The sequence below is a fragment of the Coregonus clupeaformis genome, chromosome 7 (genome assembly GCF_020615455.1).
Source record: "Coregonus clupeaformis isolate EN_2021a chromosome 7, ASM2061545v1, whole genome shotgun sequence".
In the NCBI taxonomy this organism is placed as follows: domain Eukaryota; kingdom Metazoa; phylum Chordata; class Actinopteri; order Salmoniformes; family Salmonidae; genus Coregonus; species Coregonus clupeaformis.
In genome coordinates, this window is record NC_059198.1 from 42,811,438 (window position 1) to 42,826,226 (window position 14,789).

Sequence of the window (14,789 nt, forward strand, 5' to 3'; positions counted from 1 at the left end):
TGTGTAATTCATTTCTACAGTACTGAATTTTAGTCTCTGGATTGCTTTGATCGTTATCAAGCTTTACATCCAGCTTTACAGAAAGTTGCCCTCATGCCATGCAATTACTCTAATTTATTACACCTACATAGATCTCAGAAAATAATTACTCAACTGCACATATGGCAAATGTATATAACGTATAGCTATAAAACAATTACTAAATTGTGTAGTGAGAGAAAAACTGGCCTAATATGAGTTAAGAGTTACTATTATAGTTACTATGTAGTTATATTCCATGTAGATACATGGTATATGTGGGAAACTGTGGTGTACATTTGTCTTTTGGGTGTTCCATCCTGACAGTACAAGTACAAAAAGGGGCAAGATTCAAAAGGAGCATTTTCTAAAAGCAGAATGCCCTCGAGCACTACCTTACTGTTTACCCAGCGTATCCCACTCTGCTGCATGAGTTCACACTGAAGCTAAGCCCATGCTAATTTTTTGTTGCATGGACGCAGAGACCACAGCTTTCCCTAGCAGAAACACACTGATGATTTGTTATCGCTAAACTTCAGATTTCATGAATTTGGGGTTGTGGTGAAAAATACAGTAGCTTGTATCCACTGTCCCATATGTCAGATACAGTGGGGGAAAAAAGTATTTAGTCAGCCACCAATTGTGCAAGTTCTCCCACTTAAAAAGATGAGAGAGGCCTGTAATTTTCATCATAGGTACACGTCAACTATGACAGACAAATTGAGAAAAAAAAATCCAGAAAATCACATTGTAGGATTTTTAATGAATTTATTTGCAAATTATGGTGGAAAATAAGTATTTGGTCACCTACAAACAAGCAAGATTTCTGGCTCTCACAGACCTGTAACTTCTTCTTTAAGAGGCTCCTCTGTCCTCCACTCGTTACCTGTATTAATGGCACCTGTTTGAACTTGTTATCAGTATAAAAGACACCTGTCCACAACCTCAAACAGTCACACTCCAAACTCCACTATGGCCAAGACCAAAGAGCTGTCAAAGGACACCAGAAACAAAATTGTAGACCTGCACCAGGCTGGGAAGACTGAATCTGCAATAGGTAAGCAGCTTGGTTTGAAGAAATCAACTGTGGGAGCAATTATTAGGAAATGGAAGACATACAAGACCACTGATAATCTCCCTCGATCTGGGGCTCCACGCAAGATCTCACCCCGTGGGGTCAAAATGATCACAAGAACGGTGAGCAAAAATCCCAGAACCACACGGGGGGACCTAGTGAATGACCTGCAGAGAGCTGGGACCAAAGTAACAAAGCCTACCATCAGTAACACACTACGCCGCCAGGGACTCAAATCCTGCAGTGCCAGACGTGTCCCCCTGCTTAAGCCAGTACATGTCCAGGCCCGTCTGAAGTTTGCTAGAGTGCATTTGGATGATCCAGAAGAGGATTGGGAGAATGTCATATGGTCAGATGAAACCAAAATAGAAATTCTTGGTAAAAACTCAACTCGTCGTGTTTGGAGGACAAAGAATGCTGAGTTGCATCCAAAGAACACCATACCTACTGTGAAGCATGGGGGTGGAAACATCATGCTTTGGGGCTGTTTTTCTGCAAAGGGACCAGGACGACTGATCCGTGTAAAGGAAAGAATGAATGTGGCCATGTATCGTGAGATTTTGAGTGAAAACCTCCTTCCATCAGCAAGGGCATTGAAGATGAAACGTGGCTGGGTCTTTCAGCATGACAATGATCACAAACACACCGCCCGGGCAACGAAGGAGTGGCTTCGTAAGAAGCATTTCAAGGTCCTGGAGTGGCCTAGCCAGTCTCCAGATCTCAACCCCATAGAAAATCTTTGGAGGGGAGTTGAAAGTCTGTGTTGCCCAGTGACAGCCCCAAAACATCACTGCTCTAGAGGAGATCTGCATGGAGGAATGGGCCAAAATACCAGCAACAGTGTGTGAAAACCTTGTGAAGACTTACAGAAAACGTTTGACCTGTGTCATTGCCAACAAAGGGTATATAACAAAGTATTGAGAAACTTTTGTTATTGACCAAATACTTATTTTCCACCATAATTTGCAAATACATTCATTAAAATCCTACAATGTGATTTTCTGGATTTTGTTTTCTCATTTTGTCTGTCATAGTTGACATGTACCCATGATGAAAATTACAGGCCTCTCTCATCTTTTTAAGTGGGAGAACTTGCACAATTGGTGGCTGACTAAATACTTTTTTTCCCCACTGTATGAATGTAGTCAGGTGTGCAACCGTGGCATTTGATAGTCTTTCTCTTATGTAGGGCCTACTGACAACAGAAGCTATTGGTCTGATACAATAATACTTTAATTGACAAAAAATAGACATGTGATCTTTCAGTTTAATCAGATAGCTAGCCGCTGGAAAGTGAGATGAATTGCACCAATGATGTGTATAAACCCTGGATTGCTCACGCTATGTAATGGCCAATGAGAGGCTTTGAAGCCACCGGCCGCCACATTGGTACTCCTCAGAAGGAGCAGTCCTCCATAGGAATTAATGGAATTCTACAGTATTTCAATAAAATGTTTAAAGGACAGAATTACATGTATTTAAGTATTTATTTGTTGTAGTGGGGACAGTAACATTAGTACTGTTATGTTCAGTTCACATAACATAATTTAAAAGTAAAAAACGGTCATTAATAAATGCATTTCTATGGCTTCCTAAATCTTTTTTACAATGGAGTACCAAAGTGGCTGCGTAGTGGCTTCAAAATAGCGCTCCCTGTCAGTCATCTAGGGTTAATACATATAATTGGTTTCAACCGTTCTCACTTGCTTTCAAAACGGTATACAACATAAAAAGAAATACAAAAGGTAGAGGAATATAAAAGTGTAAGGAAGGTGTACCCGAATACATGTTTTTAGCTTCTTTAAAAAATAAATGTTTACATTTTTTTAGCTTGTTTCTTTTTCATCCCTTCTTAAATGAACATGTGCAAACCTTGCAACAGTGCAATCTTCCCACTGCTGTAAATGCTTAGTAAATGATTCCCCATGTTGACAGAGTCCTTATAAACAGCAGGTGAGGATAGAAGAGCCCCCTGTGTGGCATCCCTCCTTTACCGCCCCTTAGAAATCTCATCAGTGTGTTACCAAGCGACCGTGGAGTAAATTGGCTTTATGCCAGCTAGTCTACCTGCACAGTAAGCAATACCAGTTCCCAAAGCAATAAGCTCCCTAGTTTGATTGAAGACCATCTCCCCTGTTTTTATTGTTTGATGAAGGTTCAAACACCCATATTGAGAACACTGAGGCAGCTGTACACAATCCAAGTGTTGTCATAAAAGCAGTCCATATAAGCCCTAAATATGCTGTCTAACAACTTGAAAACAGTCTTAAAAATGATGAAATATATGTAATATGGAGTAGTAGGTTAACCTGGGGCCACGTTCAGCCGGAACAAACAGGAAAATATTTTGAAACATAAAACTAATATGGACAAGACCTTTTTGCGCAGTGCTCAGTTTAAAAACACACCTTCCCCCATTTCATGCCTTCTGAATGGGACCCAGTTGTGTTTATCGGCCTGAAATATTGCCTTTCCCTGTCGAATGCCCAGATTCAATAAAGAGATGTATTATTCCTCATTACGTTTAGACGTTTAGACTGCTAACTCATCATTTATTGTGAATGTCATGTGATTATGGTTCAAATGCTAACTCACGTTCAGTACAAAAATCTGGGTTAAGGTTAATCCTAGGATCATATTGGCTACAGCCTCTGTCGCAATAATGTCTTCTTTGAAAAAAGAGCATTTAATCAATAACATTATAATCAAATGATAGAAATGAGGTTTGTGAAACCAACTATTGTTTGAGTGAATTTGAACGAAGCAAATTATATATTTCCCAAACATGCTAGACAGAAACAGCAGACAATGTCACTTTGTTAAACTAATCCAAACAATTAATGGAGCCCACTTGTAAATTAGTCTGCTTGAGAGATTGAAAGGATGTATGTGAAATTGAAAAGGGATCCCTTTTTATCCTAATATTTTCCCAGTTTAACTGTCACAATTCCCTCAGCCAGAACCCAGAAGCAGACCAGGACAAGGAGAGTTGAACGAAAGTGAGGGTTTATTCAGATATAACAAAAGGTGCAGAATAATCCAGGGACAGAGCGGGCGGCGTGGGTGAGTAGTTGGGGGTGCAGTACTTGGTCCAGTGATGGCTCGGCAGCCGCCGACCATCAGGCAGAGGTGGGGTGAAGGTTCCGGACGTGTGACTGCAGGTGGAACAAAAACGGAGGTAAGGACACAAAAACTCGACAAAGTACAAAACAACAAACACTCACGCTAGAACTCAAAACTGATACACAGATACACCTACTGTTCATGGCTAACGATCCGGCAGGAACTGGATGTTGGGCCAGAGCCTAAGAAGGGTGATGATTAGGCCCAGGTGTGCAGATTGCTGATGGGAAGCAGGTGCGGAAACCAGAGCGCTCCCCGGAGCGTTCCCGAACCCTCGGGAAACTGGAGATTACGACCAGGACCCGACTCAGACAGCCGGGATCGTTACAGTACCCCCCTCCGGGAGACGCCACCGGGCGGACTCCCGGAGCGCCAGGATGGAGGCGGTAGAAGTCCCTGATGAGATCCTCATCTAGGACCTGTCGCCGCGGAATCCAACTCCTCTCTTCAGGACCATACCCCTCCCAGTCCACGAGATACTGGAAACCCCGGCCCCGCCGTCTGGAATCCATAATGCGACGCACCGTGTAGGCAGGACCACCTCCAATCATCCGAGGAGGAGGGGGAGGAGGCGGAGGAGGCAACAGAGGACTGAGGAAGACAGGCTTGAGGCAGGAGACATGAAAGGTGGGATGGACTCTGAGCGTCCTCGGTAGTTTGAGTCGAACTGCCACTGGATTGATCACCTTCTCCACCACAAACGGACCAATGAACTTCGGTAACATCTTCCTAGACTCAGTCCGTAACGGAAGATCCCGTGTGGCCAACCAAACCCTATCTCCGATGGTATAGGTGGGAGCGGGGATCGCGGCGATTCGCCTGGAGCTGATACCGGTCCGAACCTCTAAGGAGTGCCTTTCTGGCCCGATGCCAGGTCCGGTGGCAACGGCGAATATGGGCCTGAACAGAAGGCACTGAGAGCTCCTTCTCCTGAGAAGGGAACAGGGGAGGTTGGTAGCCATACAGGCACTGGAAGGGAGACATCCCAGTGGCAGATGTAGGGAGAGTATTGTGGGCATACTCAACCCAAGGCAACTGAGAGGCCCAGGAGGTGGGGTTGGAAGAGACCAGACAGCGTAGCGTGGATTCCATCTTCTGGTTGGCTCTCTCCGCCTGACCATTGGATTGGGGGTGAAAACCAGATGTGAGACTGACTGTAGCTCCAATGGCCAAACAGAAGGACTTCCAGACAGCAGAGGTAAACTGAGGGCCACGGTCGGAAACGATATCACTGGGCAAACCGTGGACCCTGAAAACCTCCCCTAACCAGGATCTCGGACGTCTCCGAGGCAGAGGAAGCTTGGCAATAGGCACAAAGTGGGCGAACTTGCTGAATCTGTCCACGATAGTCAGAACGACCGTGTTCCCCTCAGAGCGGGCAACCCCGTGGCGAAGTCCAGGGCCAGATGCGACCATGGACGCCGGGGGAATAGGAAGGGGGTGAAGTAGTCCAGAGCTGGGCCGATTGGTACTCTTATTCTGCGCACACACTGGACAGGCAGCAACAAAACCCCGAGTATCCTCGGCCATGGCAGAGCCACCAAAACGTCTGCGAAGAAACGCCATAGTCCGAGCCACGCCGGGGTGACAAGCCATCTTGCTGGCGTGGGACCATTTGAGGACAGCAGGACGAACCGACTCAGGCACAAACAACCGACCGGGTGGACCGTTACCGGGACCGGGCTGAGTCCGAAGGGCCGCCAGCACCTCCTCCTCAATCTTCCACATCACTGCTCCCACGACGCAGTTCCGGGGAGAATAGTCTCGGTCTTGGACCCACTCTCCTCCGTCTTGGAGAACATCCGGGACAAGGCGTCCGCCTTGCCGTTCTTAGATCCAGGTCGGAACGTCAGGGCAAACTTGAATCGTCCGAAAAACAACGCCCACCTGGCCTGACGGGAGTTGAGACGTTTAGCCGATTGCACGTAAGCAAGATTCTTGTGGTCAGTCCAGACAATAAACGGTTGCTCCGCCCCCTCCAACCAGTGGCGCCACTCCTCCAAGGCAAGTTTCACCGCGAGAAGCTCCCGGTTACCCACATCGTAATTCCTCTCTGCAGGCGAAAGGCGACGAGAGTAGTAGGCGCAGGGATGGAGTTTACTGTCCGTGGAGCATCGCTGCGACAGGATGGCGCCAACTCCCACATCAGACGCGTCCACTTCAACGACGAACTGACGGGCCGTGTCCGGTTGAGAGAGAATCGGTGCGTTGGTGAATCGCCTCTTCAAATCCAGAAACGCTCGATCCGCCTCCGGATTCCACTTGAAGGTCCTGATACTGGAAGTCAAGGCAGTTAATGGAGCGGCCACACGGCTGTAATCCCGGATGAATCTGCGGTAGAAATTCGCAAACCCCAAAAATCTCTGGAGTTGCAATCTCGTACCGGGCTGGACCCATTCCAGAACCGCTCTAACCTTCTCCTGATCCATCCTAATCTCACCCCTGGAGATGATGTACCCGAGAAAGGATGTAGTGTGGGCGTGAAACTCGCACTTCTCGGCCTTCACGAACAGGCGATTCTCCAACAATCGCTGCAGAACCTGCCGGACATGCTGGACGTGGTCGGAAGGTTCCTTCGAGAAGATCAGAATGTCATCCAGGTAAACAAACACGAAGAGACCGATCATATCTCTCAGGACGTCGTTCACCATACTCTGGAATACCGCTGGAGCATTGGTCAGTCAAACGGCATCACCTGATACTCGAAGTGACCCATCGGTGTATTGAAACCCGTCAACCACTCGTCCCCCTCTCTGATCCGGACCAGGTGATACGCATTGCGTAGGTCTAGCTTGGTGAACACCGTAGCACCCTGTAAGGAGTCGAAGGCAGAACTCATCAAGGGCAGGGGATACTTGTTCTTGACCGTGATGTCATTCAACCCCCGATAATCAATACACGGTCGAAGAGAGCCATCCTTCTTTCCCACAAAGAAGAATCCTGCCCCCAGGGGTGATGACGAGGGACGAACGAGACCAGCAGCTAGGGACTCCTTGATGTAGGTCTCCAACGCCTCACGTTCAGGTCGGGAGATACTGTATAACCTTCCCTTGGGGTAGACCGCTCCAGGAACCAGGTTGATGGCACAATCATATGGTCGGTGGGGAGGGAGTGACAGAGCCTTCTGCTTACTGAAAACTTCCCCAAATCGTGATATGTCTCGGGAACCAGGGACAAATCTGGAGGTTTAGCCTCAATCACCTGACTGGGAACCGAATGGGGGCAGGCAGTCTTGAGACAGTTAGCATGACAATCCAGGCTCCAACTCGTTACCTTGCCCGTCACCCAATCGAACGTGGGATTGTGTTCCTTCAGCCAGGGGTATCCAAGGACCAGAGGAACATGGGAAGGCGGCAGAATGAAAAATGAAATCATCTCAGAATGATTCCCTGACAACCGCATCTTAACCGGTTCAGTCCTCATCGTGATACGTGCCAGACTACTGCCGTTCAGAGTGGTCGCTTCAATGGCTTCCGGCAATTGCTCCTTGGAAAGCCCCAGCTGTTCCACCAACTCGGCATCAAGAAAGCTTCCATCGGCACCTGAATCGATAAAAGCGTTAAGCGCTAAGCTCTGATTCCTGTTCACAAGGGTAGCCGGGAAGCGGGGTCTGACAGAGGTACTGAGAGGTTGAAACTGGCTCGCTAAAAGTCCTCCCAACTTTAGCGAGCCGGGCAGTTTGACGACCGCAGGGAGCAAGTGGAGATGTAATGTCCCGGCGACCACAGTAGAGGCAGCAGTTGGTCCTACGTCTATGTTGACGCTCCTCCTTGGTTAACCCGTGCCGCCCCACTTGCATGGGTTCAGAATCGGGAGAGAGGTCCTCTCCACTAATCCTTTGTGGTGGAGAATGATCGGCGTGTTCTGGTCCACCACCCGACCCGACTGGGAACTGAGAAGCTGATCGATTGGAAGGACCCCATTGCTTCTCCCTCCTTCGCTCTCGGACTCGATTATCCACCCGAATAGACAAGGCTACCAAGCTGTCCAGGTCACTAGGCTCCGGATAGGAGATCAACTCATCCTTGAGCTGCTCCGACAGACCCTGGTAAAAAGCCGCTTGCAAAGACTCCTCGTTCCACCCACTCTCCACAGCCAACGTCTTGAACTCGATCACGAAATCGGCCACGCTGCGAGTTCCTTGGTGAAGAGAAAACAGGCGCCTAGCTGCGTCCCTCCCTCGGACGGAATGGTCGAAGAGCTTCCTCATCTCGGCCGTGAACCCCTGGTATGACGCCATGCAGGGATCCTGTCGTTCCCAAACGGCTGAAGCCCACTCCAGCGCTCGACCACGCAGCAACTCAATCACAAAGGCTATCCTAGCCTTGTCTGTGGCATAAGAGTAGGGCTGTAGATCGAACACTAATCCACACTGCATAAGGAAGGAACGGCATCCTCCCAGCTCCCCCTCATATTTATCCGGCGTCGGAACCTTGGGCTCACGGAGGGACACAACTTCAGAAGCGGCAGGCGAGATGGGTGAAACCGGTAGTGGGTCCTCCACCGGACACTGACGTTGGTTCTGGACCTCCATCAGGCCGGTAGAAAGGTTCCGAACTGACAACGCGATCTCCTGTAGTACCGTGCTATGATGGCCCAACATCTTCTCCTGCTGGGTAATGGCATGGCGAACTGAGTCCAGGTCCGCTGGGTTCATAATTGGCCGGATCGTTCTGTCACAATTCCCTCAGCCAGAACCCAGAAGCAGACCAGGACAAGGAGAGTTGAACGAAAGTGAGGGTTTATTCAGATATAACAAAAGGTGCAGAATAATCCAGGGACAGAGCGGGCGGCGTGGGTGAGTAGTTGGGGGTGCAGTACTTGGTCCAGTGATGGCTCGGCAGCCGCCGACCATCAGGCAGAGGTGGGGTGAAGGTTCCGGACGTGTGACTGCAGGTGGAACAAAAACGGAGGTAAGGACACAAAAAACTCGACAAAGTACAAAACAACAAACACTCACGCTAGAACTCAAAACTGATACACAGATACACCTACTGTTCATGGCTAACGATCCGGCAGGAACTGGATGTTGGGCCAGAGCCTAAGAAGGGTGATGATTAGGCCCAGGTGTGCAGATTGCTGATGGGAAGCAGGTGCGGAAACCAGAGCGCTCCCCGGAGCGTTCCCGAACCCTCGGGAAACTGGAGATTACGACCAGGACCCGACTCAGACAGCCGGGATCGTTACATTAACGTCTGTTATATGGGCGATTCCACGACAGCGGTATCTCAGATTGTTCTGGCAATTCTCACATAGAACATTCATTTGGAAGAAAAAATACTTTAAATGCTTTTTACATTTGTATCACAAACCATTTATGAGAAAATCATGATGAAATTGGCCATTTTAGGCCCTTTTATGAACTATACATGCCTCCTGTAAGACCCTATGATCTTTGAACCGTACGTGATACAGACAACATCTTGGTGTCATTATACTCCTCAAATATGGAGTATGTCTAGATTCTGAAATACACATGTTCACATAAATGTATTCAACATTAAGAATATTAATATCTCAAAATGACCCTTTTTGATTTTGTTCATTTTAAGATAGATTGTCTGGAGCTGTTAGATTGTAAATAATTGCTGTTTGTGAGATTAATAGCTTTTGTGTTTTCACAGATCATAGGGTCTTACAGGAGGCATGTATACAGTGTGTCATGCCTGCTCCTGGTCCCCCTCCATGGACAGGCTGCCCATAATTACGCACACCTGTCACCATCATTACGCGCATCAGCGCTTCATTGGACTCACCTGAACTTCATCTGTTCCTCAGTTTGATCCCCGTGTCAGCATTAATGTCATTATGTTTCCCCTGTCCAGATGCTCCCTGTACTTGCTTCTCGTCTCCCAGCGTCTGTCCTCACACAGTGCCTTCAGAAAGTATTCACCCCCTTGACTTTTTCCACATTTTGTTGTGTTACAGCCTGAATTTAAAATTGATTAAATTGAGATTTTGTGTCACTGGCCTACACACAATACCCCATAATGTCAAAGTGGAATTATGTTTTTAGAAACAATAAATTAATTACAAATGTAAAGCTGAAATAAGTATCCAACCCTTTTGTTATGGCAAGCCTAAATAAGATCAGGAGTAAAAATGTTCTTAACAAGTCGCATGGACTCACTCTGTATACAATAATAGTGTTTAACATAATTTATGAGTGTCTCCCTAAACCCCACACATACAATTATCTGAACAGGGAGGTAAAACTGCAAACAATGTGGCAAAGAAATGAACTTTATGTCCTAAATACAAAGCTTTACCTTTGGGGCAAATCCAACACAACACATCACTGAGTACCACTCTGTCATATTTTCAAGCATGGTGGTGGCTGCATCATGTTATGGTTATGCTTGTCATCGACAAGGACTAGTTTTTTTTTACATAAAAAAAGAAACGGAATAAAGCTAAGAACAGGCAAAATCCTAGAGGAAAACCTGGTTCAGTCTGCTTTCCAACAGACACTGGGAGACAAATTCACCTTTCAGCAGAACAATAACCTAAAACACAAGGCCAAATATACAGTGGAGTTGCTTACCAAGATGACATTGAATGTTCCTGAGTGGCCTAGTTACAGTTTTGACTTAAATCGGCTTGAAAATCTATGGCAAGACTTGAAAATGGCTGTCTAGCCATGATCAACAACCAACTTGACAAAGCTTGAATTTTTAAAAGAATAATGTGCAAATATCGTACAGTCCTGGTGTGCAAAGCTCTTAAAGACTCACCCAGAAAGACTCACAGCTGGAATCGCTGTCAAAGGTGATTCTAACATGTATGAATTTCATTTTCAATAAATTAGCAAACATTTCAAAAAACATGTTTTCACTTTGTCATTAGGGGGTATTGTGTGTGTGTAGATGGGTGAGAAAGAAATATATTTAATCCATTTTGAATTCAGCCTGTAATACAACTAAATGTGGCGTATGAATACTTTCTGAAGGCACTGTAGGCCTAAAATGGCCACTTTCATCATGATGTTCTCAAAAAAAAAAAAATTAAGAATGTGAAATGTCAGAATAATAGTAGAGAGAATTATTTATTTCAGCTTTCATTTCTTTCATCACATTCCCAGTGGGTCAGAAGTTTACATACACTCAATTAGTATTTGGTAGCATTGCCTTTAAATTGTTTAACTTGGGTCAAACGTTTCGGGTATCCTTCCACATGCTTCCCACAATAAGTTTGTTGAATTTTGGCCCATTACTCCTGACAGAGCTGGTGTAATTGAGTCAGGTTTGTAGGCCTCCTTGCTCGCACACGCTTTTTCAGTTCTGCCCACAAATGTTCTATAGGATTGAGGTCAGGGCTTTGTGATGGCCACTCCAATACCTTGACTTTGTTGTCCTTAAGCCATTTTGCCACAACTTTGGAAGTATGCTTGGGGTCATTGTCCATTTGGAAGACCCATTTGTGACCAAGCTTTAACTTCTTGACTGATGTCTTGAGATGTTGCTTCAATATATCCACATAATTTTCCTTCCTCATGATGCCATCTATTTTGTGAAGTGCACCATTTGACATTTCTATGTGAGAATTGACAAAACAATCTGAGATACCAAAAATATTTTCCGCTCCCGCTGGCGTGGAATCGCCCACACACAGTAGTTTGTAGAGCATAATGTTAAGTAGGTCAAATTCCCTGAACAGGTGTGCTTTACTCCATTCAACAAGCATATATCGTGGGAGAGAATTCATCCCACTTGTGCTACGATTGGCCAGCTCAAAGTCAACAAACCTGTAATAGATACTTTACTGAGCATGAGCTTGACATTTACCACGGCAATAGTCTGGATTTTCATAAACGCTCAATGGCTTAGGCGGGAAAGCCTGACCATGAAATATCTGTCATCACCCACTCCATGTTTTCATTTTAAATCAAACAAGCCAAAAAATGTCAGTGAATGGTTTAGGGGACTGGTTTAACATTTGGCTGTTCAGGTTTTCCAGAGAGCCCCTTGCTCCTGATCCGGGGTGATTTGAGCGATGTGGCGTGAAACCACAGGGGAGCAGGTCGGAGCCCTGGTGAGCTCACAGAGACCTGGAGGTCAAGGAGACGGAATATTTCAGTGACCCACTTAATTCTTCTTCTCCTGGATCTCCAGCGTACCACAGTAAACTCACTGCACCACAGCCATGTATACCGCGAGGCAAGAGCTGGACCTGGAGATGCTGCCAGCTGTTGTTGACACTATTGTTGACACTTTCTGAACCAAGGAACATCTCATACCATTCTTCCTTTCATAGTACCTGCCAATTGTTTTGTTCCTCTGGCACTGGTTGAGCACATTGGTCAATCACTGTGTCCATAACCATTTCCTTCCTGTGTCCTCACGACCAGGGTCACACAGCAGCCTGGTGTTATCCTGCCACCTTGTTTTGACACTCGCTCCAAGGCCACATTCTTCAAGGTCTGTCTGGTACCATTATTTTCACTGAATAGAAAGCTTGGGATCAGGTGAGATTTTTCACAAGTGGGTATTGTACTATGTTAAGAGCACAGCACAACACATGCTGTCATTAATATCTGTTGCAGGTAAGGCTACCAGAGCAAAACACACATACAGTGGTGTGAAAAAGTGTTTGCCCCCTTCCTGATTTGTTATTTGTTTGCATGTTTGTCACACTTAAATGTTTTAGATCATCAAACAAATTTAAATATTAGTCAAAGATAACACAAGTAAACACAAAATGCAGTTTTGAAATGAAGGTTGTTATTATTAATGGAAAACAAAATCCAAACCTACATGGCCCTGTGTGAAAAAGTGTTTGCCCCCCCTGTTATAACACAACTCAACTGTGGTTTATCACACCTGAGTTCAATTCCTCTAGCCACACCCAGGCCTGATTACTGCCACACCTGTTCTCAATCAAGGAATCACTTAAATAGGACCTGCCTGACAAAGTGAAGTAGACCAAAAGATCCTCAAAAGCTAGACATCATGCCGAGATCCAAAGAAATTCAGGAACAAATGAGAAAGAAAGTAATTGAGATCCATCAGTCTGGAAAAGGTTATAAAGCCATTTCTAAAGCTTTGGGACTCCAGCGAACCACAGTGAGAGCCATTATCCACAAATGGCGAAAACATGGAACAGTGGTGAACCTTCCCAGGAGTGGCCGGCCGACCAAAAATTACCCCAAGAGCGCAGCGGCGACTCATCCAAGAGGTCACAAAAAGACCCCACAACAACATCCAAAGAGCTGCAGGCCTCACTTGCCTCAGTTAAGGTCAGTGTTCATGACTCCACCATAAGAAAGAGACTGGGCAAAAATGGCCTGCATGGCATAGTTCCAAGACGAAAACCAGTGCTGAGCAAAAAGAACATTAAGGCTTGTCTCATTTTTGCCAGAAAACATCTTGATGATCCCCAAGACCTTTGGGAAAATACTCTGTGGACTGACGAGACAAAAGTTGAACTTTTTGGAAGGTGTGTGTCCCGTTACATCTGGCGTAAAAGTAACACCGCATTTCAGAAAAAGAACATCATACCAACAGTAAAATATGGTGGTGGTAGTGTGGTGGTCTGGGCCTGTTTTGCTGCTTCAGGACCTGGAAGACTTGCTGTGATAAATGGAACCATGAATTCTGCTGTCTACCAAAAAATCCTGAAGGAGAATGTCCGGCCATCTGTTCGTGACCTCAAGCTGAAGCGAACTTGAGTTCTGCAGCAGGGCAATGATCCAAAACACACCAGCAAGTCCACCTCTGAATGGCTGAAGAAAAACAAAATGAAGACTTTGGAGTGGCCTAGTCAAAGTCCTGACCTGAATCCTATTGAGATACTGTGACATGACCTTAAAAAGGTAGTTCATGCTTGAAAACCCTCCAATGTGGCTGAATTACAACAATTCTGCAAAGATGAGTGGGCCAAAATTCCTCCACAGCGCTGTAAAAAGACTCATTGCAAGTTATCGCAAACGCTTGATTGCAGTTGTTGCTGCTAAGGGTGGCTCAACCAGTTATTAGGTTGTAGGGGTCAATCACTTTTTCACACAGGGCCATGTGGGTGTGGATTTTGTTTTCCCTTAATAATAACAACCTTCATTTCAAAACTGCATTTTGTGTTTACTTGTGTTATCTTTGACTAATATGTAAATGTGTTTGATGATCTGAAACAGTTAAGTGTGACAAACATGCAAACAAATAATAAATCAGGAAGGGGGCAAACACTTTTTCACACCACTGTGTATATATATACACACTACATGGCCAAAAGTATGTGGACACGCCTTCAAATTAGTGGAATCAGCTATTTCAGCCACACTCGTTGCTGACAGGTGTATAAAATCGAGCACACAGCCATGCAATCTCCATAGACAAACGTTGGCAGTAGAATGGCCGTACTGAAGCGCTAAGTGACTTTCAACGTGGCACCGTCATAGGATACCACCTTTCCAACAAGTCATTTCGTCAAATTTCTGCCTTGCTGTTATTGTGAAGTGGAAACGTCTAGAAGCAACAACAGCTACGCCATGAAGTGGTAGGCCACACAAGCTCACAGAACGGGACCGCTGAGTGCTGAAGTGCATAGCGCGTAAAAATTGTCTGTCCTCGGTTGCAACACT